The 26,280-nt window shown below is 41.1% G+C and overlaps 1 long non-coding RNA gene across 9 annotated transcripts in view; it reads right to left on the reverse strand.

Moving 5' to 3' along the window:
- Window positions 1-26,280, reverse strand: part of LOC103217718 (uncharacterized) — a 267,900-nt gene that overhangs the window by 234,950 nt on the left and 6,670 nt on the right. For 7 of the 9 annotated variants that reach the window (XR_012094288.1, XR_012094284.1, XR_012094282.1 and 4 more), the window contains 2 exons: window positions 18,610-18,688; window positions 14,684-15,586 (listed from right to left, as the gene is read on the reverse strand). This is a non-coding gene — a long non-coding RNA (uncharacterized lncRNA). The remainder of the gene's footprint in view (window positions 1-14,683; window positions 15,587-18,609; window positions 18,689-26,280) is intronic. The other 2 variants (XR_012094287.1, XR_012094286.1) reach the window with 2 other exon arrangements.

A 26,280-nucleotide genomic window follows, 5' to 3' on the forward strand; every position in this document is an offset into this window, starting at 1 on the left:
GAGAGAATTGTTTTAGCAAAATGAAATATTTTTTTAATGTGCCAAAGTCTTTTTTTTTTTTTTTTTGAGATGGTGGTCTCACTCTGTTGCCTAGGCTAGAGTCCAGGAGCACAATTTCGGCTCACTACAGCCTCAATTTCTCAGGCTCAAGCAACCTCCCAGTTCAGCATCCCAAGTAGCTGAGACCACAGGTGCATACCACCATGCCCAGCTAAGTTTTAAATAATTTCTAGAGACAAGATCTTGCTATGTTGCCTAGGCTGGTCTTGAACTCCTGGACTCAAGTGATCCTTCCACCTTGGCCTCCCAAAATGCTGAGATTATAGGAATTAGCCACCTTGCCCAGCCAAAGTCTTGAAATGGGATAAAATAGGAGTCCTCAGCCCTGGTATTGATCCCCTCACCAAAGTCATGCCCCTTTTGATGTTTATAGCATCTTGATAAAAACCAGGGCTGTGAATTAAATGTCCATTAAGAAAAGAATAGGCTCACTTGTATAACAAAATACTATGCAGCTAGGAACTATGTATACTACTTATTTATAAGCACTAAGTGGAAATTATGTTCCTTCTTACGTTGTTTAGTTAGAGGAGTGGGTATTGACAGAAAAATGCTTCCTTCTTTGATCCCCCAGGTTGACAGTTCTGAGATGCCTTGCACAAGGCACCCCAGGAGGTCCCAGCAAAATCTAGCACCAGTTACTCACGGCACTGTCCAGCTCAGTAATGAACCTTGCTATTAACCACCCCTCTTTCCCTGCTTTCCCCACTCCCCGCCCTGATCCCTGATCCTGCGCCCTGCAGTCACCTCCCCAGGTCAGTGCATACAAGCTTTTGTCTCAGAATTTGCTTTTGAGAGAAGCCACGTTAACAAAGACATTACTGGCCAGGCTTGGTAGCTCATGCCTGTAATCCCAGCACTTTGGGAGGATCACTTGAACCAAGGAGTTCAAGACCAGCCTGGGTAACATAGCAAGACCTTGTCTCTACTAAAAAAAAAATTTAAATTAACTGGGCGTGGTAGTATGCACTTGTAGTCCCAGCAACTAGGGAGGCCAGGACAGGAAGATCACTTGATCCAGGAAGTTGAGGCTGTAGTGAGCTGTGATTGTATCACCACACTCCAGCCTGAACAACAGAGTGAGACCCTGTCTCAGAAAACAAAAGAAATAAAGAAAGACATTGTCAAGTGAGGACATGGTGTTTAGAGTTGCCTTATCCATGTGGCAACCAGGGGATAAGACCTAGAGATCTTCAGAGAAGCTGGCCTAGAATGCAGGCACAACTGAGCCACATAACTACCACCCACCCTCTAGATATCTTGTTCTGTGAAAAGAATAAGCCCCTATTGTTTAAGTCACTCTTAATTGGGTTTTCTGTTACTTGCAGCAAAGGTACTTTTTTTTTTTTTTCGAGATGGAGTTTCACTCTTGTTGCCCAAGCTGGACTGCAATGGCGCGATCTCAGCTCACCACAACCTCCGCACCCTGGATTCAAGTGATTCTCCTGCCTCAGCCTCCTGAGTAGCTGGGATTACAGGCATGTGCCACCACGCCCGCCTAATTTTTTGTATTTTTAATAGAGATGGGGTTTCACCATATTAGCCAGGATGGTCTTGATCTCCCAACCTCAGGTGATCTGCCTGCCTCGGCCTACCAAAGTGCTGGGATTACAGGCAAGAGCCACTGCGCCCAGCCCATGATACATGAGGCCAATTGAAGACCTCCTTGGGAATATTTTATATAGAAAAGAAGGCAGAGGAACAAGCTCTCTGTATGGGGAAGCCTGAGGGTGTGAGCCAGGCAGCTCCTGGTGACCACAGGTCTAGCTTGTGGACAATGCGGATCTGACAGAAGCAGAGAAAAAAAGAGAGAGTCCTGTGATTTTAAATTCTTCTGGCAGTGAATTCTTCTTTTTGCCTAAGATATTTCACACAGCATTTCTATCACTTGCAAACAACAGTCCTGCCTAATTTAAGTATGAGCCATTCTTGTTTTGTTGTTTTTTTCTTTTTTTTTTTTAAAGTGGGGAAAAAAGTGGGTACATGAGTGTGAATGTGTCCTCATCTAAGCATAGAAAAAAATCGGAATGGATACACTTAACAGTCGACAGTAGTTATTTCTGTGGAGACTCAGAATGGAGGGGAGTAAGGAGGACATATGTATCATTTGTACTTTGTAAACTTCTCAATGTTTCAACTTGTTATAATGAGTTTGTATCATTTTGCAATTTTAAAAGTCTAAAAACTACAGAAACTCTGAGATAACAAATGTGTGTTATTTGATGCTGTTAAGTTTGAGGTATACGGCAACGGAAAATACACACGGAATCACTGCAAACTTGACAACCACTGCTTGAAAACCACCCAACAAACCTCAGATAGACAGCCACAGATCCCAATGCCCACATAAAACCAGCAACAATTTGCTGAGTGAAGGACTGATGCTGGGAAGTTGTATCTAATTGGCCTGTGACCATGGCCCCACATGCATAGATAATTTCCCCTAAAATCCAACGCAAGTAAGCCTATGACCTAAGTTTAAAAACAAAACCTAAAATAGCAATCTTACTCTGCAACTGCAGCTTCAAAACAAGCTTATCCACTCGCCCCTTTCCAGCCCAGTACATTTCTAGAGAGAAAAATCTAGAGTTGCCACAGGTCAATGAGTCTGTATAAAAAGCCCAAATGCTAAAGGAGGCAGGAAGTATCGGGGACCATTCCACACATACAAGCTGATGGGATGGAACCAGGACCAGAGAGGATGGGGTTATGGGAAATGGATACAGAGGCTGGCTCAACCATGAGCCACTTGGTAGATAGGTCAAAGTATGTAAACATAAGGACATGACAATCTCAGGGTGGAGATGATGTTGGCAAGTGGAGTGCAAACAGCTAAAAGGAAAGCAGGTGACAGTTCTGAGTGGTGCTAGTAGAACCCGAAATTGATAGAGTGTGCCAGGAACAGCAAGAGAGGGGACTGGCAGAATCCTGTGTGGGGCTAGAGAACTGGGAGGCAGCATCCACTTACAGGGAAGACCCAGATTCTGGGCAGGGATACTGAGGCAAAAATTCAGCCTTCTGAATAGTAAAAGCTACATGGCGTACTTACTACCTGTCTACAGGCCAAGTGCTTTTAAACTATATTTCACTGAATTCTGCCAAAAACCCCATGAGGAAGGAACTTTTATCATCTCCATTTTTCAGATGAAGAAACTAAGGTAGACAAAATATATGTGTTTTGCTCAAAGTCACATAGCTCGTATATCAGTCAGCTCCAGATGCCATAACAGAATACACAGACTGGGTGGCTTAAACAACAGAAATAGATTTTCTTGACATTCTGGAGGTTCGAAATCTAAGATCGAGGTGCTGGCAGGGTTAGTTCCTGGCGAGGCCTCTATTCTCAGCTTGCAGATGGCCACCTTCTTCTGTGTCCTCACATGGCCTCTTCTCTGTGCACTCATGGAAAGAGATCACTGGTTTCTCTTCCTCTTCTTACAAAAACACCAGCCCTGTCAGATTAGGGTCCCACCCTTAGGAACCCCATTTAACTGTAATTACCTCCTTAAACGTCCTGTCTTTAAATATAGTCATATAGTGGGCTCAGGCTTCAACAACATATGAATTTGAAGAAGACACAATCCAGTCCATAATAGCTCATAAGGAGCAAACACAGACAGTGTGACTCCAGAGCCTGATGCTTTTTGTGTTTATTTTAATACATATTTTATTAAGGCATAATTTAAATATTATAGCTCATTTAGTTTTGAATAAACGCTTATGTCCACGGGACCCACAGGTCTATCAAGAATGATACAGTTCTCTTAACCACCACACCCTACCAGATCTTGTGATGACAGAAGGTGCTGCCATTGGTAGATTTCACAGCAGGCAGTGGTCATCCGTAGAACTATGGACACAAGGTCCACCCCCAGCAAGACTCGATTCTGAGCTCCCTCCCTCCCATGCACACACTGCATGGGGCTTCCTGCCTGGGCCAGTCCTCACGCTCTGCTGCTGTTCTCTAGGTCCCAGGAGTCTGACCATTGCAAGCTGTATTTCCCAGGATATTTTTCCTCCTCCCTCTCTGCCTTGGGCAGTATCTCAGCATCTCTTCTCTGGCTCCAGCTCCCAAGAGATGACCCTAGTACTTCCTCTTTGGTTTGTTTTTTGTTTTAAAAAAAAGAAAGAAAAAAAAAACATATTACCTCCTCCCTGTTGACCTCCAGTTTAGAAGTGGTATGGGCTTTCTGCTATCGCAATTCTTTGGACTATCTCGCCTTCCATTGTTTGGCTTCTCAGCTCTTCTCTCTCCTGTATAACCACTTCCCTGCATATTCCCTCTGTTTCAAACACTCAGCAGGGTTTCTCTTTTCCTGATTATACTTTTCTGGTATATTGACATATTCCCTATTTGTCATAACTGGCTCGGTAACTGGGATGAGTCTAGACATATAGATGGAGCCCAGGCACAGAGGCCTCATAAGCAGAGGTTTCTCCAAGAGAATATCAGGAATTGTATTATATTTGTTCTCCACTTGTTGACATCTTATTGGTCCATCTTGTTATCAAATTTGCACTCGTTTGATTTATTCACTGTCTATGGCTCATCTATTTTTCAGCTAGACCTCTGAATGACATCAAGACAAGAGATGCCTTTATCACCAGCTCCTTCAGCTGTTCTCATAACTGTAAGCTACTACTGGATTCCTCACACTGCAAATGCCTCATGTTCTCACTTATAAGTGGAAGCTAAATGATGAGAACACAGGGACACACAGAGGAATAACACACACTGGGGCCTACTGGAGGGTGGAGGGTGGGAGGAGGGAGACGATCAGGAAAAATACCTAATGGGATTAATACCTGGGTGATGAAATGAGACAAGTTTATCTGTGTAACAAACCTGCAGCTTGCCTATGTAACCTATTACCCCTGAACTTAAAAGTTAAAAAAAAAAAAATGTGCTTTCTGATATGAAATGGTTGGGGAGAAAAGAGTGACCACGGAAGACAGGATGGGACACTAACACTGAGGAGCCTTCAACAGCCTGTGGATATTCCTGAGGATCCTATCAGCCAGCTGGGGGTGGAGGAAGAGCCATAGGCAGAGCCTTTCAAGAGGCAAATGCCCGTCCAGCTCTGGCTCCAGTTTTCCTTACGGCAGCCTCTGCTTAACTCTAAAATCTATACTGAGTAGATTACCATGACTACTGCAGAAGGACCTCCACCTCTAGTTTGCCTGCAAAACTAAGTCTTTTCTTCCAAGAGCCTTTGGCTTTAGGAGGGAGCACCAGGAGGCAGAATGCAGCCACAGGCTCACTGTCCTACATGCCAGGGCCTTCTGCAGAACCGCAATAGTTACGAGTCAAGCTTCCTTTCCTCAGCCCATACCACCAAAGCAATGGGGTGTTGGCCTGCCCTGACAGCAGGAGGAGAAGCCCCACTGTCGGGGGTAAAAAGAAACCAGACAGTTCCCACTTCTCCTTCACTCTACGTGATAAATCACTTCAGCCGGGAGAACCATCGTGAAACGACCTGGCAGCTAATGAGAGAAATGGAACCCGAAAAAAGAAAGAAAGGAAGAAAGAATCCTGTTAGTCACAGAGCTTTTCATCTGAACCACAGAACAGGCTATTCCTTTTTGCTTTCTGTGGGAATAATAAAATCACAGTCCTGTAACTATATTAGCTCCTCAAACAAAAGCAACTCCCTAGAATAAAACTATGAGGGGTTTCTGAGTTGGATTTAGTTTTCACTGGGGAAAGGCATAAATTAAAATGAGGAATCGGGTACCCTTAAGAAAGTCAATGAAGTAACTAAGCTCGCTATTCAAACCAGGAAAACACAGGCTGTGAGGCAGCTTCGCTCTGCAGTCTATTCAACACCTGGCGAACAAAACAACACCGACTCTGCCCAAGCCGGGATTTTCCCACAGTGGACCAGCAACTTCAGAGGCCCCTAGAATGCCGGGACTGTGTCTTAGACCTGGAAAATAGGATGAAAAGGACAGGCTCAAAGGGATATTTAGTTCCAAAGGAAAATCACAAAAGCTAAAAGTTATTATAGGAGAAAGGCCCTAAAGCACATTACTGGAGATAAAATTTTAAGGGTAAATAAATATTCTTTATGGAAAAGTGTTCAGGAAAAAACACAAAGAGAGCATGAATATCATATTATAGGTACAAAATGTTCTATCCAAAATAAAAAGTAGGTTCAGAATCACATCAGCCTAATCATGCCTCCTAAGCAGCAGGCTGTGTGAGGTAGAGAAATGTGGGCTCAGTACCTCTATACCACCATTCTTCATCCTCCCCTGCTCCACCACACCCACCTCCTGCCTTTCAGAACCGCCTTCCTCCAAAGACACCCAGGAACCTCAGAAAGAATGCTTCTCTAAATTATTCATACCACAGTGCTACTTCCTGTCCTTCCCTTCCAAGAAATATTTGCTATGTTAAAATCCAGTGAAAGTGAGCAATGCTTGAAACAAATAGTGAATCATTCCTGGTAATATTTCAGGCACTGGTAAAAATTTCATGGAATGGGGGAGGGAAAGAGGAGTCTCTTTCTCATACCCTAAATTATACCACATAGAAAAACAGACTATAAACATGACCTCTTTTATGTGGAAATTCACATTGCATAGGTAGAACATTATTTTTTTAAATGCTGACTTTCAAAAGTTGAGATCAACTTTCAATCAAAATACTCACATATTTAAAGAAGACCAGCAGAAAAATATTTATGAACTTATTTTCAACTTGTCCTCATTTTTGAACTTTTTTATCAGTGAAGAAATGGAAACATTTTTTCAATAACCAACAAACCTTTCTAAAACCCTGTTTGATCTTGCCACACTTCTATTAGTAAACCACAATGTTTTGGAAGTGTTTTATCCAAATCACACTTTGGATAAAATCCAATAAATGATAGGTCTATGTCCACATGACAATTATATGAGGTTCCTACTTTAATACTGGCATTCTCATTTCTGACTGTGGTGGTCTGTTGCAGAGATAGCTGTAATAATCCCTCCCTACTGCATGCTCTTTTTTGTTGTGACTTTGCCACTCTTCCCATCAATAGATGAAGTCTGCTTCCTCTCCTCTTGAATCGGGGCTGGTTTCATTATTTGTTTCGACCAAGAGATTCTAGCAGAAAGGACTCAGTGTAATTGCTAGGCTTATGCTTTCTAAAGAAGCTTCAGAACCTCTATCTTGCCCCCGTGGAGCCCTAAGCCTCCATGTAAGAAAGTCCAGGCTATACCGCTGTACTGCTAGAGAGTCACCTAGAGTGCCCCAGTTGACAGCCAGCTCCAGACACCAAGGTGCCCCAGTTGACAGCCAGCTCCAGACACCAAGGTGCCCCAGTTGACAGCCAGCTCCAGACATGTGAGGAAGGCCATATTGGATCCTTCTGCCCAGTCAAGGCCAGCCAGCGCATGAAGAGCAGAGGCCAGCCTTCTCCACTGAGTCCTGCTCAAATTGCAGATCCACAGAATCATAAGCAAATGAATGCTTTAAGCTACTTTGCTTTGAGGTGGTTTGTTACATAGCAGTAAGATAACTAAAACACAGACCTTATATAAAAATGACTACATTGTGTAAAGCTACCCAGAACAGATACCTCAAAGACCAGATACCTGATCTAAGAAAGTATAGTCTGTCACGCCAGGTGCGGTGACTCATTCCTGTAATCCCAGCACTTTGGGAGGCTGAGGCAGTAGATCACGAGGTCAGAAGTTCAAGACTAGCCTGGCCAACATGATGAAACCCCGTTTCTACTAAAAAAACATATATATATACACAAAAATTAGCCAAGTGTGGTGGCAGATGCCTGTAATCCCAGCTACTCAGGAGGCTGAGACAGGACAATCACTTGAACCCAGGGGACAGAGGTTGCAGTGAGCCGAGATTGCGCCACTGCACTCCAGCCTGGGCAGCAAGAGTGAAACTCCATCTAAAAAAAAAAAAGAAAAAAGAAAAAAAAGAAAGCATAGTCTGTCTCAGTACAAAAATGTAAATGATCACAGTCCACATCATGGTCCAAATCAGAGAGTGTTCCCTCAATATCCATGCTTGCTTTTTTTTTCTTTCATTTTTTTTTTAACAGGGTCTTACTCTGTCACCCAAGGGTCTTACTGTGTCACTGGAGTGTGGTAGTGCAATCAAGGCATACTGCAGCCTCAGCCTCCTGAGCTCACATGATCCTCCTGCCTCAGCCTCCTGAGTAACTGGGACCACAGGTGCATGATAATTTTTTTTAATTATTATTTGTAGAGATGGGGGTCTCGCTATGTTGCCCAGGCTGGTCTCAAACTCTTGGGCTCAAGTGATCCTCCCCTCAGCCTCCCAAAGTGCTGGGATTACAGGTGTAAGCCACTGTACCCGGCCATGTTCCCTTTTTATGGCAATGGGCCTCAAAATGTGGTCCTGGACCAGCATTATCAGCATCACATAGACACTTGTTAGAAATGCAAATTCTTGTTCTTCTACTGAATGAGAAACTCTGGGGGTGAGGGTCAGTCATCTGTGTTTCAACAAGTCTTGCCGGTGATTCTGATGCATGCCATAGTTTGAGAACCAGAATAGCAATAAAACCTCTGATGTTTAGCTGGTATACATGGCCACCTGGACAAAGAGACTAGGTAAGGTGGCTGCATAAGGCCACTTGACTGAGTTCTGTCAAAACAGAAACAACAAAAAGTAAAAAGTTCTGTCAAAACAGCAAAAAGTAAACAGAAATGGGAAAAGGGGAGTTATCTTCTCTGACCCCTTCTGCTTCATGATCATTGGAATTCAGATGTGATAGCTGGAGCCCCAGAAACAGCCTCAGACAAGAGATGATGCTGAGAAATTAATCCATGCACAGCAGAGCAACAAAGTGGAAGGGGTACAGGACCCTGGCACTGGTGAAGCTGCCATATTAGCTCTGAACTGACTCCCTGATTTCCTCAACAGAAAATTTCTACCTTGTTTAAGCCTGTTACTCTGTTTTCTATCTCTATAACATCCTAATGCATGATCTTAATAAAGTTAGTCCCCCTTTTCCTCACCTACTAAGATGTTCTTTTTTGTTTGTTTGTTTTGTTTTGTTTTGTTTTGTTTTGTTTTGTTTTGTTTTTGAGACGGAGTCTCGCTCTGTCACCCAGGCTGGAGTGCTGTGGCCGGATCTCAGCTCACTGCAAGCTCCGCCTCCCGGGTTCACGCCATTCTCCTGCCTCAGCCTCCCGGGTAGCTGGGACCACAGGTGCCCGCCACCTTGCCCGGCTAGTTTTTTGTATTTTTTAGTAGAGACGGGGTTTCACCGTGTTAGCCAGGATGGTCTCGATCTCCTGACCTCATGATCCGCCCGTCTCGGCCTCCCAAAGTGCTGGGATTACAGGCTTGAGCCACCGCGCCCGGCCTAAGATGTTCTTTAATATAAGAATAGTTTCTTTATTGTCACAAGTTATCTCGTAAATTATTTCTTCAGTTGTTTAACTCTCTTCCTATTGGTCTGGAAGCTCTATGAAAGCAGTGACATTTTGTTTATTATTGAATCCCCAGTATCTAATACAGGCTATCCTCACAATATTTACTGAATGGAAGACCGAAGGATGGATGTAGGCAAAACAAATTTGGTCCAGTTTTTTGGCACTGATAAATTGACTCTGCTTCAAAACAAATTTTTCTTTTAAATATTGAATTTTCAACAAAACTATCCCCTGCCCACATCCTAGCTCTGTTCCACATTTAATCTGAATATGAAGCAATAATATCAGTAACAAACACTTTTAGAAGCTTTCAAATGTGCCAAAGACAAATTCCAATACAGGGGCAACCTACAATATACCTGATCAGTCCTCCTCAAACCGTCAAAGTCATCAGAAACAGGAAAGTCTGAGAAACTGACACAGCTAAGGAAGCCTAAGGAGACATGACAACTAAATATAGCACAGTATCCTGGGATGGATTCTGGAAAAGAAAATGATACTAGGCAAAAACTAAGAAACTCACAATAAACTACAGACTTTAGTTGAAAACAATACTCTATCAATATTGGTTCGTTAATTATAACAAATGTACCATACTAATGTCAGATGTCAGCAATAGAGGAAACTTTGTGTAGGGTGGGGTGGGGAGGTTACATGGGAACTCTCTATATTATCTGCTTGCTTTTTCTGCAAGTACAAAACTTTCCTTAGGGCTGGGTGCAGTGACTCACACCTGTAATCCCAGCACTTTGGGAGGCCGGGGTGGATGGATCACTGGAAGTCAGGAGCTCAAAACTAGCCTGGGCAATATGGTGAAACCCTGTCTCTACTAAAAATACAAAAATTAGCCAGGCGTGGTGGCAGGTGCCTATAATCCCAGCTACTCGAGAGGCTGAGGCAGGAGAATCACTTGAACCTGGGAGGTGGAGGTTGCAGTGAGCTGAGATCTTGCCACTGCTCTAGCCTGGATGAGAGAGCGAGACTCCATCTCAAAAAAAGAAAAAAAAAAAAAACTTTCCTTAAAAATAAAGTCTATTAATAAAAGACGTGTGCCAAAGACCATTACATATATCAACTCATATTGCATGTATTAATTCTCATAAAGACTGAGATAGATAATTATGATGAGCCCTATTTTACAAATCCAAAATGTTCATTAAGTTATACTCCCTAAAGTCCTTAAGGCTTACGCTGTATGTTTCTTCTGGATGAAAATCTATTTGATTCAATTATTTAAAATAATGTGTATTGCTTATTGTATGCCAGTAAGGGACTGAGTTTAGGCAATTCTATGAGCAGAGTTAAAATTGGGAGAGCAAAGGGGCTTTATATCAGCCCACTAAAATTTAAAGGGCACAAGCAAACATTTTCAAGAATTTTCTATTCTAAAATGTGTTATATTTACATGCTGACAGCACATATATTTCTCTAACATAAACAACTAAGCGGCCAGGCATGGTGGCTCACGCCTGTAATCCCAACACTTTGGGAGGCCAAGACGGGCGGGTCACATGGTCAGGAGATGGAGACCATCCTGGCTAACACGGTGAAACCCCATCTCTACTAAAAATACAAAAAAATTAGCTGGGTGCGGTGGCGGGTGCCTGTAGTCCCAGCTACTTGGGAGGCTAAGGCAGGAGAATGGCGTGAGCCTGGGAGGCGGAACTTGCAGTGAGCCGAGATTGCGCCACTGCCCTCCAGCCTGGGCGACTGAGCGAGACTCCGTCTCAAAAAAAAAAAAAAAAAAACAACAACAACTAAGCTTGACATCTAATTATCAAGAATAATTACTTAAATATGAAGCCACCAGATGGCACATAGTATTAAGAATACATAAATCATACATCATATGTTACAAAGCTGATTCAAGAGTGGGTTTATGTCTTGTACTTATAGTGAAGGCTCTATCTCTGAGTACATCCCTGGTAAAAGAACATCTCAAATGAGAAAAATCTCTAAGTCATTGCATTACTTTACAAGGCTATTCACCGTAAACCTTAACATGATTTTGGCTGAACGTTTTTATTATTGGCTACCCTGTTGACCAAAACAGAGATCTGGTACCTTGGCTGGTCAGACTGAAACTCCTGGCCAATGCAATTTGACTATGAAATGTTGTGAGTGCTTACTACGATAACATGGTACAATTCAGGCAGAAATAAGCTTTGCTGAAGAAATATTCTACAAAGTGTATTACCCATGAGGTTTCATTTCTATACTCTGAACTGGAACCAATTGGTAATATTCAATCCAAATAGCCACCTGAAACAATACCCAAGTGCAATGGACCAAATGTTTGTGATCTCACCAAATATACTGAAATCTTATATATTCAATATATATTGAATCTTAACCCACAATGTGATGATATTAAGAGGTGGGGCTTTGGGAGGTGATTAAATCACAAGGGTAGACCTTTCATGAATGGGTTAGTGCTCTTGTAAGAGATCTCAGAGATGTCTCTAGGTCTCTCTCCACCATGTAAGGATATGACAAGAAGATGAGAAGATGGCCATCTGCAAGCCAGGAAGTGGGTGTTCACCCACAGATAGAGATGCCTTGATCTTGGACTTCCCAGCCTCCAGAACTATGAGAAATAAACGTTTGTCATTTAAACTACGCAGTGTATGGTATTTTGTCATAGCAGTTCAAGCCGACTAAGACACCAATGGAGCACTTTGCATCTATGATTTCATTGCTTCTCATGGTTCCTTCATCTGCCTCACTCTATTTATCCTTAAAAGTTCTGCAGAGAGGCCAGGCGTGGTGGCTCACACCTGTAATCCCAGCACTTTGGGAGGTCAAGGCTGGCGGATCACGAAGTCAGGAGATCGAGACCATCCTGGTTAACACAGTGAAACCCCATCTCTACTAAAAATACAGACAATTAGCCAGGCGTGGTGGCAGGCATCTGTAGTCCCAGTTACTAGGGAGGCTGAGGCAGGAGAATGGCATGAACCCAGGAGGCAGAACTTGCAGTGAGCCAAGATCGCATGACTGCACTCCAGCCTGGGCGACAGAGCGAGACTCCATCTCAAAAAAAAAAAAAGTTCTGCTGAGAGCTGAGGTGTGCCTGTAGTCTCACCCACTTGGGAGGCTAAAGTGGGGAGGATTGCTTGAGGCCAGGACTTCAAGGCTGTCATATGCTATGATCACTGTGAATAGCCACTGTACCCCAGCCTGGGCAACACAGCAAGACCTCATCTCCAAAAAAGGAAAGTTCAGAGGAGGCCTCAACTCCTTCACAGTCTTTCTTAACCTGATTTGTGTGGAGTCATTTCCGTATACGGCCATAGCACCTTGTGCTGACATCGCTCATAGGATTTATCACAATTCAGTACAACTCAACAAGTATTGAATGAATACCAATGAGACATGGTTCTAGGCACTCAGGAATCATTACTGAACAAATCAAAGATGCCTACCCTCCTAAGGAAAGATAGATAATAAACTATAATACATAAAAAAATGCTGTAGTATGTTATACTGATAAGTGCTATGGGAAAAAGAAACCGTGGAGTGGATTATGGGGAATGGGATGGACTAGAGCACATAAGAGATTCAGGTTGCAGTCTAAAATAGGGTGGCCATGGCAGGCTTCAGTGAGAACATGAGATTTCATCAAAATCTTGATGGAGGTGAGGAAGTTAACTCCGTAGATCCTAGAGGAGGAGGATTTCAGGCAGAGGGAAGAGCTAAAGCAAAGATCCCTCCAGCAGGAGCATGATGATGATATTGAGAAACTGTGAGGAGACCAGTGAGTTTTGAGCAAAGTGCACCAGAAGCAAGGAAGAGAGGGAGAGAGGTGAAGCAGGGAGCATTAATTTTGTCGGACCTGTAGCCATTACAAAGACTTTGGCTTTTACTCTGAGCGAAATGAGGAGCTGGGAGAGCTGAGTTTTGAGTAGAAGAGAGACATTATCTGACTTAGTTTTGTAAGATTTGCTCTGGCCACTATGTTGAGAATAGAATTGTAGTGGGGCCAAGACAGAAGCAGAAAAACCTGTTAAGAGGTAATTATAGGTGAGAGATGATGATGCCTCAGGCCAGAATAGTAGCAGTAAAGGAGGGCAGATTCTCTATATAGAAACTTGGTAGATTAGATGTGGGATGTAAGAGACAAAGAGAACCCAAGGATGACTCCTGGGATTTTGATCTAAGCAACTACTACAATGGAGTTATCATGAACAAAGCAGGGAGACTATGAAAGAAACAAGTTAGGATCCAAAGAGCAGGAATTCAGAAAAGAATATAAACCTGGCCATTTTCTAAAAACCTTGCATTGACATACTCATAGTAAGATGGAGCAAACACAAGGAGAGTGAGCACAGTAGTTTGAAAGAAAATCTGGGATTCAGCAGAGGGAAACATTTTAGAAATGTTACATTTCTCACTTTCAATACTTGATATCACAGACAATATTTTGAGGAAAAAAACACAGAAATCAGTGTCTCTGAGTTGAAAAGTGATCCTGAGGAATTAGACTCTGATCATGAAAAAGTCCTAGAAATACCTGAAATGTTATGTTTATAGATTTGTTTACATTTGCCTTTATATCTATGGCACAATAATGAAATATGATTTTAAAAACCTGTCTAAATAAGTCTAATATTTTTTCAATAAATATAAAATAATTTGGTGACAAATCATTGTGTCAGTTTAATTGGAAATTAATTTTTATTGGTGATACAAAAAATGACATTTTAATCAGATGTAATGAAAGATGATAGTAATATCCAATACTAATCATTTACAATGTGCCAGGGACAGTGCAAAGTGATATGTTTCGATCTTTTCATTTCATCCTCACAACAATACTATGAAGTAGTTGCCATTATTTTCCTCTTCGGCAAAAGCTCAAAATAGCAAAGAAAATTTATACTTTCTGTATGTCCCATAAGATTTTCATATTTTGCAATATTTTTTCTTGGAAAAAGGTCATCAGCCTCTTATTTAATAATTCCTCACATTTAAGAATTTTAAGAACAAAATCTTTAGCACAAGCCTTTCATACCTGCTCCATATGTTATCGCAAGCGTGGCCTTTATCTCTGTTCCATGTAGACCTCGAATTCTAGTTTCCTGTGTCTTTTGTGTTTAGAATGCTAAGTTTGGTTCTCTCTGTTAAGGTCAAAATTCAGGCATAGAAGGAAGAGTCGAGGCTAAGAGGATTGGGACACTTAAAGTCTAAGGGGTTAGACAAATACCTGAATATGTAATATAATTCATAACACATGACAGGTGCTTGGCCTCTGTGTGTGCAGCAAGCTCCGACAACGAAGGGACAACTTAGGACAAGCCCTAAGGAAAGGAAGAGAGGGTGTTTTTTAAACTCCTTTGGCTATATCACATATTATGGATAATTTCAGTAAGCATTCCTGGGCTGCAGCAAGCTACTTAGGGAGTGTTTGGTTATAACCCTTTGGCATCTTGTATCACTTAGACCACAAGAGCATGCAGTATTTGTTTAATCTTGGGCTACAGATGATAGACTAGGTTATATAAAAGTCCTGAAAATGATTCAGTTGCAGCTTCCTGGAAAATGTGCAAGAAACTCTGACACATAATGACAAAAGCATAGGCTCAAAACCACAGTTACGAAAACTATTTAGGACTGTGCCATGGAAAGATATTAGTAATACTTACAGAGTATCAGACAGTAACATATTAGACAATAACATCTGCAGATTCAGTCCATGAATTTTCACTGGGTAATTGTACTGGGGAAGAGAGGGACAAAAAGAATGTAGTTTGTCCTGGAAGAATGGAAGAAGCCTAGTTAAGGAGATTGTGGACTTTGATTAAGAAATTATACTGGCAAGAGCCAGGACTGCGAGCACAACAAATTCTAGCAAATTCAATTCCATTTCACTCTTTATAACTCTCATTCATAGTTTGAGAATATAGGTACGCTATAGGTACTAAGGGGCCTCTTATCTTAAAAGGATCTCAGAACTGTAATTGTATCTGCTCCAACTCATGGATTGGGATAGAACAGACATGTTTCCTGATCTATAAATGTAAGACCCTAATGATATGAAAATCTGCTTGTGCAGGGGAGGCATAGGCATATGTGTCTTCCTCTAAGTTCTGTTGGCAAGAAGATATTCCTGGAAGAAAAAACAAACATGTACAATAAATCATTGTCATTTTTGACAGGACTTTTTTAAAAAGTATGTCAAATAGTTAAGAATTTAGTTAATAGGAAGAGATTCCTTGCTAAGAAAAGTTTACACAGAAAAAGAACACCAGCAACCATGACACTGAATTTTTTAAGGGTTCTTATTCTCATTTGCTGCCCAGGGATGTATACAGATAAAAAGATTTATTCTCAGTTCTGAGATCTATGATACAGCATGGTGACTATAGTTAAGAATAATGTATTATGTACTGGAAAATGGCTAAGAGACTAGATCTTAAATGTTCTCACCACAAAAAAGAATATGAGGTGATAGATATGTTAATTAGCTTGATTTAATCATTCCATAATGTCTACATATATTAAAACATCACATTCTATGTACTATAAATACATACAATTTTTTCTTAGTAATTTTTGTTTTCTTTTTAGAGACAAGGACTGGATCTGTCACTCAGGCTAGAATACAGTGGCATGATCGTAGCTCACGGCAGCCTCCAACTCCTGGGCTCAAGTGATCCTTCCACCTCAGCCTCCTGAGTAGTTGGGACTATAGGCACATGCCACCATGCCTAGTTAATGTTATTTTATTTTTTGTAGTGACAGGGTCTCGTTATGTTGCCCAGGCTGGTCTTGAATTCTTGGCCTCAAGTGATCCTCCTGCTTTGAGCTCCCAAAGTGCTGGGATTATAGGCATGAGCCACCATGCCCTGGCACATATACAATTTTTATTTGTCAACTATACTTTAATAAATTGGGGGGGAAATCCTGAAAAGAGACATAATTCTTCACAGCCTTATTGTCAAAGGAAAGTTACTTTAAAGTTGCAAATAAACAAACAAAAACAACAAACAACAAAAACAGATTCATTCTCCCCTTCCCCATCATATGTACACACCCAGACAAGAAACCTGTTTCTAAATCCTTCCAGAAGTGGGGAGGGTAGAGAGAGAATAAAAGTCTTGCTGGGAGGAGCTTTTGAAAATAGACGGAGCCCTTCTTTGGATGTTATTAAGGTAAGTGTGTTGTATGTGTTGGAGCGGGGCGAGGGGAAGACAACCATTGATTAAGTATCTGAACACACAAGTCAGATACTCTGATAAGGTTAGTTTTAGCAACACTGTGGATAACTCCTAACCATGTTATGACAACATTTTCCTATGCAGAGATGGGACGCTCCTTGGGGCATGAACCACTGTATCCTGTAACTGAGTTTAGGTAGTAACGATTCCTGTTAGGGCATGAGTCTTCTGTGTTCTGTTTTCCAGTATTACCAAGACAACACTCATGACTGAACCACAACTAACACAGAGAACGGAAGTGCTTTATCAAGATGCATGTGAACCTCAGCTTTAGGATGGGTAGAATTACTGATATCTTTTGTTACTTACATATTGAAAGAAATGTCACTATTCTTAACAAAAACTGTTTGTTTGTGCTCCTAAAAATACATCCTATGATAAATTTATTTTACTTTATCCCAGTAAAGCATCAGTTTTTAAGCCCCAAAAGACATTTGCTATGGTCATTTTCTTTGCTTTCTTTTAGCATCAGGTAGCATGGGCATAAAGTCTGAAGGGAAAGAAGCAAGAACCCAATGAATCAGTTAAAAAGGCATGAGAATCCCTATCATTTTGCATTATTACTACTAATGCTTTACATATTTGACTATTAACACTCACTAATATGAAAGTAGTACAGTCAAAAATGCAGAATTTGGACAGAAGTACAAAAAAGTGATCTTGTTGTTCTCACAAAGTTAAATGTCTCCACCTTCTCAGGGTTGCTAATGCTGTTTTCCCACGGCCTGCTGGAAAATACTACTATTTTCTTTGGGTTCTTTCCAGGTGCTTTATTGAGAGGGCAAGATGGAGGAAGACGAGGCTGTTGTAAATCACTTAATTATGGAAAGACAGGGAGTGCTGACTTCAACATGCTTCTGTTTCTGCTACATAAATTCTCATCAACAGAATCGCGGAGGAAAGATGGTCAGAAAATGTAGCATTGGTGATTTTCTGATTGTTCTAGCTTAATAATTCTGAAATATTTTTATCCTATAATCTTACCTTTATACCCTAAATCAGGGTTTCTAAACTGCGTAAAGATGGGCCAATTTTTTTTAAATTTCCAATCCATTGCAGACCAATGCCTTCGTAAAATACGGTAAAAATGAATTACCAGAAAAGCAAAATTTTTAAAGCCAAGAATACAAAATATAAGTCCAAAAAGTTCGTATTATTGATTTCAATAGACATAAAATATTCTATCAAATTATTATTCAAATTTATAAATGCTTACTCTCAATGCCTACACTTATCTTGCTGCAGATAGTAACAAACTATCCATAACTACAGTTTGGCAGTTAGTCACACATATATACACACAGATCACATACACAGCACAGATGCACACACACACTGACATATCAGATAAAGTAAATTTCTATCCACTTAAAGAATAGTTTAAATGTATATTATTACATTGCAGTTTTTTAAAACACTTCATACAAAAAAAGTTGATGAGAAAACAGCAGTCCCCTACCCCATATCTCCCTATCTTCTAGTGCCCACCCAGAGAGGCAGCTATCTAATAATCAAACCTGTCAGAAAAGCAACAGATGTCACCCACCCACCTTCCAACCTGACCTTCCTCTCAGAGCTCTCTTACCTATCCTTCTCAATCCCAAGTTGTTGTTTCTGAGACCATTGCACAGATGTTGTCCTGAGCATTCTTTTTGCTCCCTTCTATATAAAGGTTCCTTTTGAAATAGGTAGTATTATTGTTCAAAATATTCGCTATTCCTGCATTGGGGTGGATGCTACTTCTTCATCCCATTGATATGAGTCTTGGCCATGATTTGTGATGTCCACCTTATAGACATGCTGTAATAGAAGGATTTTATATCCTTGCCGTGTTAAACTCAGAAGTGACCAGGTGATTTGGAATAGCTAGCGATACATCAATTCCAGGTAAAAGCTAAAAAAGCAGACTCACCATCGCTGTCTTCTCCCTCTGTCATAAGACTAGCAATGTCCCAGATAGAGCATGCTCCATTAGCCTGCATCCCATAAACCTATGATGTAAACCATGGAGAGTTTAGTGCCATTTGTTACTGCATCATAGCCTAAGCTGACAGATATATCCTTGTTCTTGGCTCTTCTTTTTTGGATTACTCCCTCATTTGGTATTTTAGTAGCTTCCTGAGAAAGTATTCATGACAGGCAAAGACCTAGTTGTCTGAAAACAACAGAATACTGGATTTGGTATAATTTTCTCTCAGAATTAGAAAGCATTGATAAGTTATTTTCTAGCTTCAATGATGCTGTTGAGAAGTCCAGGGCCAATCTCCTAATCCTTTGTATGTAACCCTTAATCCCCACTTACAAGGTTGTATGTGTTTTTAAAAAAATAACTGTTATTCCAAAATGGCATGGTCACCGGTCCTTTTGAGATTTAAATATCTCTTTCAATCTTAATGTTCATGTGTTTCTAATCTAGGAAAGTTATCTCCTATCATTTTTCTCCTTAAGATAATCTTTTAGTCCTTTTTTTAAAAAAACAATTTAGCTTTTTCGAAGTTATACATGTTCATAGTTTGAAGAATCAACAGCCCTCTCACTGAATATTTGCCCTTCCCCATAGACAGCCACCGTACATTCTTTTAGCTGAGTCTTTGGAATTAACTACCATATCTCTAAATAAAATGTTTTAATTGTGGCAATGTGATATTTCTGCTTCAGACATTATTTATTGGCTTCATTATGGAAATAAGAGGACTCCTCCCTCTCTGCATGCCCACCACATTCACCTTTCACCATGTATCACTATTTCAGTTAGATCAATAATCAGTATTTATATTATTAGAACCTTGTATTTTAGTCAGATTTGAGCCAAATATAAACTATGATTACTTTTCTTCTCCTACCCAACTCTTTGTTTTCCCTGGAGTTAATAAGTGTATTGTTCTTTTCATTTACTTAGTTTTCTAAGAAGATACCACTAATTCAAAACTATCTACCACTTGTTGAAATTTCATCTCAATACATTCAAATACATCAGATTTTCTGTTTGGTTAGTCAGTTGGTTATATAGTTTGCTGAATTATCTCTTTCATGCTGAACACTTTGTTTAAGTGTATGCTAATCCCTGATTTTCCAGTCATATTTAAGAAGGCACTAAAATGATGGAGGAAAGCTCTGTGTGCATAACAGAAGTTGGATATATTTTAGTAAGCAATTTTTTAGTAGCCTATATCTTTTAAATGTTTAGCTTAATGTTCTGTAGGCCCCCCTTTGTACTTTTTTCCTAGCTACTGCAAATGGAATGAAAAAGTACAGCCTCCGATTCCTTCTGCAGGCACTTAGGTATCAGCTTCCTCTACTCTGCCAAGTCAGTTACCTTTCTCCCATCCACTTTTCGTCTTCCAAACATATGTTGAGTTCTCTCAATTTCTATTACCTCCTTTCCTGCCCTTTCTGTCCTTTGAAGGTTATATTAGTTTCTTATTGCTGCTGTAACAAATTACCACAAACTTAATGGCTTAAAACAACACAAATTTATTATCTTACAGTTATGGAGGGCTGAAGTACAAAATCTGTCTCAGTGGGCTAAAATCAAGGTGTCAGCAGGGCTGCATTCCTCCTGAAAACTCTAGGGGAGAATCTGTTTCTTTGACTTTTCTAGCTCCCAGAGGTTGTCTGCATTCCTTGGCTCATGGCCTCATCTTCCTTCTTAAAAGCCAGCAGGGGAGGAAATCCTAACTCTCCTTCCTCCCTCTTTCCTTATAAGGATCTTTGTAATCACATTGGGCCCACCTAAAACCTCCAAATTAATCTCCTCATCTCAAACTCCTTCATTTAATCAAATCTGCAAAGTCCCTTTTGCCATGAGATAAAACACATTCATATTCTAATCGAGGAAAGTATCTCCTATCCAAGAATCAGGTTCCAAGAATCAGGACATGGGCATCTTGGGGGTGAGGGCATTGTTCTACATAAAGTTTTATGCTTTTCTTTTTTTTCTTGGAGACAGAGCCTTGCTGTGTCACTCAGGCTGGAGTGCAGTGGTACAATCTCGGCTCACTGCAACCTCCGCCTTCTAGGTTCAAGCGATTCTCCTGCCTCAGCCTCCCAAGTAGCTGGGATTACAGGCATGTGCCACCATACCTGGCAAATTTTTGTATTTTTAGTAGAGATGAGGTTTCAGCATGTTGCCCAGGCTGGTCTCAAACTCCTGACCTCAGGTAATCCACCCGCCTTGGTCTCCCAAAGTGCTGGGATTACAGGTGTGAGCCACTGCGCCAGCCGGTTTTATACTTTTCTTATTCGTTACTGTGGGGTGTCAGGAAAGAGCAAAGTAAAAAGCATGTGTTCAATCATCTTGTTTAATCAGGAATCCAAATAGTGTATGTCGTGGGTTCCAATCTTTGAGACTCTTCTCACATCTACTTCTGATATAGATATAATAACAGCATAGAAATAATCAAATCTCAGCCAGGCACGGTGGCTCACGCTTGTAATCCCAGCACTTTGGAAGGCCAAGGCAGGCGGATCACGAGGTCAGGAGATCGAGACCATCCTGTGAATGGTGAAACCCTGTCTCTACTAAAAATACAAAAAATTAGTCAGGCGTGGTGGTGGGCGCCTGTAGTTCCAGCTGCTCGGGAGGCTGAGGCGGGAGAATGGTGTGAACCCAGGCGGCGGAGCTTGCAGTGAGCCCAGATCATGCCACTGCACTCCAGCCTGGGTGACAGAGCGAGACTCCCCCTCGAAAATTAAATTAAATTAAATTAAATTTTTAACAAAAGAAATAATCAAATCTCACTAAAGCCCTTAATCCACATATGAAACTAGAACAGGACCAGGCATGGTGGCTCAAGCCTGTAATCCCAGCACTTTGGGAAGCCGAGGCAGGCAGATCATCTGGGGTCAGGAGTTCAAGACCAGCCTGGCCAACATGGCAAAACCCCATCTCTACTAAAAATACAAAAATTAGCTGGGTGTGGTGGTACACGCCTGTAGTTACAGCTACTTGGGAGGCTGAGGCAGCAGAGTCACTTGAACCCAGGGGGTGGAGGTTACAGTGAGCAGAGATCACGCTACAGCACTCCAGCCTGGGCGACACAGCGAGACTCCATTTCAAAAGAAAGAAAGAAAGAAACTAGAACAGGCCTCAGAAATGTTTTCGTAAACCCTGTCACTGTTTTGGAGAGCAGGCAGAATAGGAATGAGAAGAAAATAAAAGTAGAAAAAAGAAGTGAGAGGAAGGAAAGTTTTTTTTAAAGGAAATGCATATGACAAGATTATGAAATGTGCAGGTTACTTAGTAATCTGGTGCTACCTGTGGACTAGTAGAGAAGAATCAAAGGTAGGAATCAGAAGGCAACATCATACATGAACAAAAAAGCTAAGGTTAGAATTGGAAGTTCTAAATTCAGACCCCAATTCTCAAACTTACAAGTTTGATCTTGTGGAAGCCAGTTAAGTAACTTGGTTCTATAGCTGAGGAACCTGAAACTCAGAGAAGTTACCTGAATTTAAATTAGCACATATATGTAAAAGACCCTAGGAAAACATCCATCACACAACAGTTGAATGTCAGCTGTATCTGAAGCAGACAGTGGCACTAATTGAAAACTTAGCATTTTGGCATTGGCAGTGATACCATAACACGAAAACCCAACAGCTAGAAGGCAGATTGAAAGAAAATCATCTCTTCCCTTTCTAAAAAGGTAGGCTAGCCTAGCCACAAGAAAATTCACCTTAATCCCTGGATATAATTGCAGATAGGCTATAGAAATACCACTTAAATTCATTCAACTTTTTTTTTTTTACCAAGTCCAGATGAAAATTCAAAAAACTTTTAACAAACTCCTCCAACATGCCAAACACCATGCTAGGTATTAAGGGTACAGCAACGAATAAGGCAGACACAATCTCTGTCTTCACAGAGATTAGTCCAGCAGGGAAACAGACAATTAACAAAACAATGACAAGTAAGATAGGTGCTTTGATGGAAATAAAAACGTAGAGTCCAGGGACCTAAACCAGACTAGGGTGTTGGCGTTGGGGAGTTATGTGTGGCTCTCAAGGGTTAATGCCACACCCTTCAGAGCTTAGCTGAAGAGCAGGAGCTAGTGAAGCAAAGATACACGGGAAGGGTTTGGCAAAGTGTTTCAAGGAGCCCACTCCTTTGACTAGGGAGAGTGACAAGGTACCTTGGAGGCCAGCCAGCCTAAATCTTGTATTATGCATGAAACGGCAACAGGGTTGATACCAGAAGAAAGTGCTTGGTTAGGAAGGTGCTTTTAGAATGACAGAATTACCATGATGGAGTCATAATTATTTTGCTTTCTTTTCAAGGTAAAGTTCTTCTCCCCTTTTCATTCTGTAAGCAGGCAGTGGAACACAATGGTTAAGAGTTCAGGCTCTAAAGCCTGTCAGAATGTGCCTGGATTCATATTCTGACTCTGACACTCACTGGCTCTAAGACCACAGACATATTTCTTCTCTGGCTTCAGTTTAGTCATCTGTAAAATGTTCCTAATTTTTTTTTTTTTTTTTTTTTTTTTTTGAGACGGAGTCTTGCTCTGTTGCCCAGACTGGAGTGCAGTGATACGATCTCGGCACAGTGCAACCTCCACCTCCTGGGTTGAAGAGATCCTCCTGCCTCAGCCTCCCAAGTAACTGGGACTGCAAGCACGTGCCACCATGCCAGGCTAATTTTTGCATTTTCCATAGAGACGGGGTTTCACCATGTTAGCCAGGCTGGACTCGAACTCTTGACCTCATGATCTGGCCGCCTCGGCCTCCCAAAGTGCTGGGATTACAGGCTTGAGCCACTGTGTCCAGCCAATAAATCTTTGCTTGTTACTGTTATTGGTTTTAGTTGCCAGACACTGGACTTTTTGCAATTTTTAAGATAATAAGAGACCACCTGACTTTGTTTACATGGCATTGCTTTCAGTTGCAGAGAAGATGGAATATGCAGCAGCACTAGTATCCTACCACTTGGCCCTTGAAGTGCTAATTACAAGCTACCAGAATCTTACTGATCAGTTCTCCAGTTCTGACTCTGTGACATGGGAAGACCAGAAAGCTTCAAAGAGGTCTACGTCTCTTTCAGGTTACAAGGAACCCAGACAGAAACGGCAGAGTGTAGCCACGTAGAAACCGGGCACCACAAGAAGATGTTAACTTGGTGGAGCCACCATGATTCAGGCTGTAATACAGAAGCTCAATATTTATAGATGCACCTACAGGTGATCAGTCTAAGAAAGACCTGCTTATGCTAATCCAGGAGATTACATCCAAAATTTCAATTGTATTCATTCAACAAATATTTGAGTGCCAGCTGTGTACCAGGCACTCTTCTAGATGTTAAGGATATAGTACTGAAAAAAAAAAGGGACAAAAGTCCCTGCCCTAGAGGGGGCAGACAATAAACACAATAAATAAGTTAATATATAGCGCAGAGAAAGTGGTATGTGCAATGGAGAAAAATAAGTAGTAAAGGAAAATAGCAAGAGCAAAAGAGCAAAAAGTGAGTTGTTCGGTGATCAATTTCCACCACAGTAGTAAAGAAAGGCCTGACAGAAACGGGGGCATTTTAGCAAAGACCTGAGGAGTCGAGGAAGACATGGATATCTGGAAGAAGCATTCAGGGCAGAGACAACATCAAGGGCAAAGTCTCTTAGGAGAGAGTGTGTTCAAAGTGTTTGAGAAACAGCAAGGAGGCTGCCAATGTGACTGAACAGAGAATGGAGGGGAATAACAGCAGGAAGTAAGACCAGAGAGGTAAGGGGGGTATACAGGGACTAATTGTAAAAATATTTGTTTTTACTCCGAGTGAGATAGGAAGCTTGTAGAAAGGTTTAAACAGTCTTAATATGGTCTGCTCTATACTGTTAAAGGTATCACTCTGGCTGCTGTGTTGAGAATAGAATGAATGTTAAGGATAGCTAATACAAAATTCTAGTCAATGATGGCAGTAGTTTGGACCAAGCTGCTATCAGTGGAGTTGGGGAGAGTGGTCATATATTTTGAAGAGACAGCAACAGGCTTTGATGACAAACTTAATGTGGGATATAAAAGAGTTGCTGAGTTGGCCTCAGCAATCAAATGATGGAGATGCCAGTAACTGAGATAAAGAAGGTTGTAGGTAGAGAAAGCTTTTGAGGGGAAGGGGTATGCTGAGTTTTGTTTTGGATATGATCAAATGAAAAGGTCTATTAAACGTACAAGTAAAGATGCTGAGGTACTTGGAATACAAGTTTGGATTTAAGACTTGGGAGTTGTGAGCATATTTATATTTAAAGACATAAGATTGAATGAGAGCACTGTAAGAAAGGGGGTAGGAACAGATGAAAAAAATTCCAAGGCAGAGGCCTCGGACACTCCAATATTAAGAGGTCACTGAGCAAGAGTTTGAGAACAGTGACCAGTAGTGTAGGACTAAAACCAGGAGACCGAAGTGTCCTATAAACGAAGTAGAGAAAGTGTTAACAGGGAGGAGGGAGTAATCAACTATGCCAAATGCTGATAGGTCAAGGATGGAGACAGAGAACCGACTATTGGATTAACTAACAAAGTAACAAAGTAATTGGAGAGTAATTTCAGTGGAATGCTGGGGGCAAGAGGTAGTTGAAATAGTTTTAATAGAAAACCAGAGAAAAGGAATTGGGGCAGTGAATATAGAACTCTTTCAAGGATTTTACGGTAAAGGAGAACAAAAAAATGGGACAGTAGCTGGAAGGGGAAGTAAAGCCAAAACTTTTTTTGTTTTGTTTTTCTGGTTTTTTAGATCAATTTTAAGACACAATATATTAATTTGCATGGGGGAAATGTAACTGGTAAACAGACCAGAAATAGTTGTGAAGAGATTAGTGCCTTCTTTTCTATCTGGAAAGTCAAATGAAAATCACAGCTGGGTGTGGTAGGCTCATGCCTGTAATCATAGCACTTTGGGAGGCTGAGCTGGGAGGACTGCTTGAGCCCAGGAGTTTGAGACCAGCCTGAGCAACACAGGGAGACTCCGTCTCTACAAAAAATAAATTTAAAAACATTAGCTGGACATGATGGTGTGTGCCTGTCATCTCAGCTACTCAGGCGGCTGAGGTGGGAGGATTACTTGAGCCAGGATATAGAGGCTGCAGTAAGCCATGATTGCACCAGTGCACTCCAGCCTGAGCAACAGAGTGAGATCTTGTCTCAAAAATAATAAACAAATAAGTAATAAATAATAAAATAAAACCACAAGATTACTTAGTGAGCATTGATAACAGCTCCCTTCACATTGATTTCACACTGATTTCAACTGTGAAGAGTCTCAGCATCCCCAACTTCTCAGCTGGTGAAGAATTTCTGAGTAGATCTGATGCTTGAATCAGCAGGGTAGAGTACACTCCCTTAACCAGTGCTGGAGAAACTGTTACCATTCATTCACTCTTTCATTCAACAGACACTACTGAGCACCTACTATTACATGACAGTTACTAGGATACAAGTTCAACAAAACACAACTTGGCCTTTGAGAGTTCATGGTTCAATAAAGAGTATGTGTAAGTATACATGAAATGAATACGTAGAGTTATAAGAGTTAAGGCGGGTACATGTATATAAAAGAGACAAAAACGAATTAAGTGGTTAACTATTCAGTAATGGGGAC

This window comes from Chlorocebus sabaeus, chromosome 10, assembly GCF_047675955.1.
Source record: "Chlorocebus sabaeus isolate Y175 chromosome 10, mChlSab1.0.hap1, whole genome shotgun sequence".
In the NCBI taxonomy this organism is placed as follows: Eukaryota; Metazoa; Chordata; class Mammalia; order Primates; family Cercopithecidae; genus Chlorocebus; species Chlorocebus sabaeus.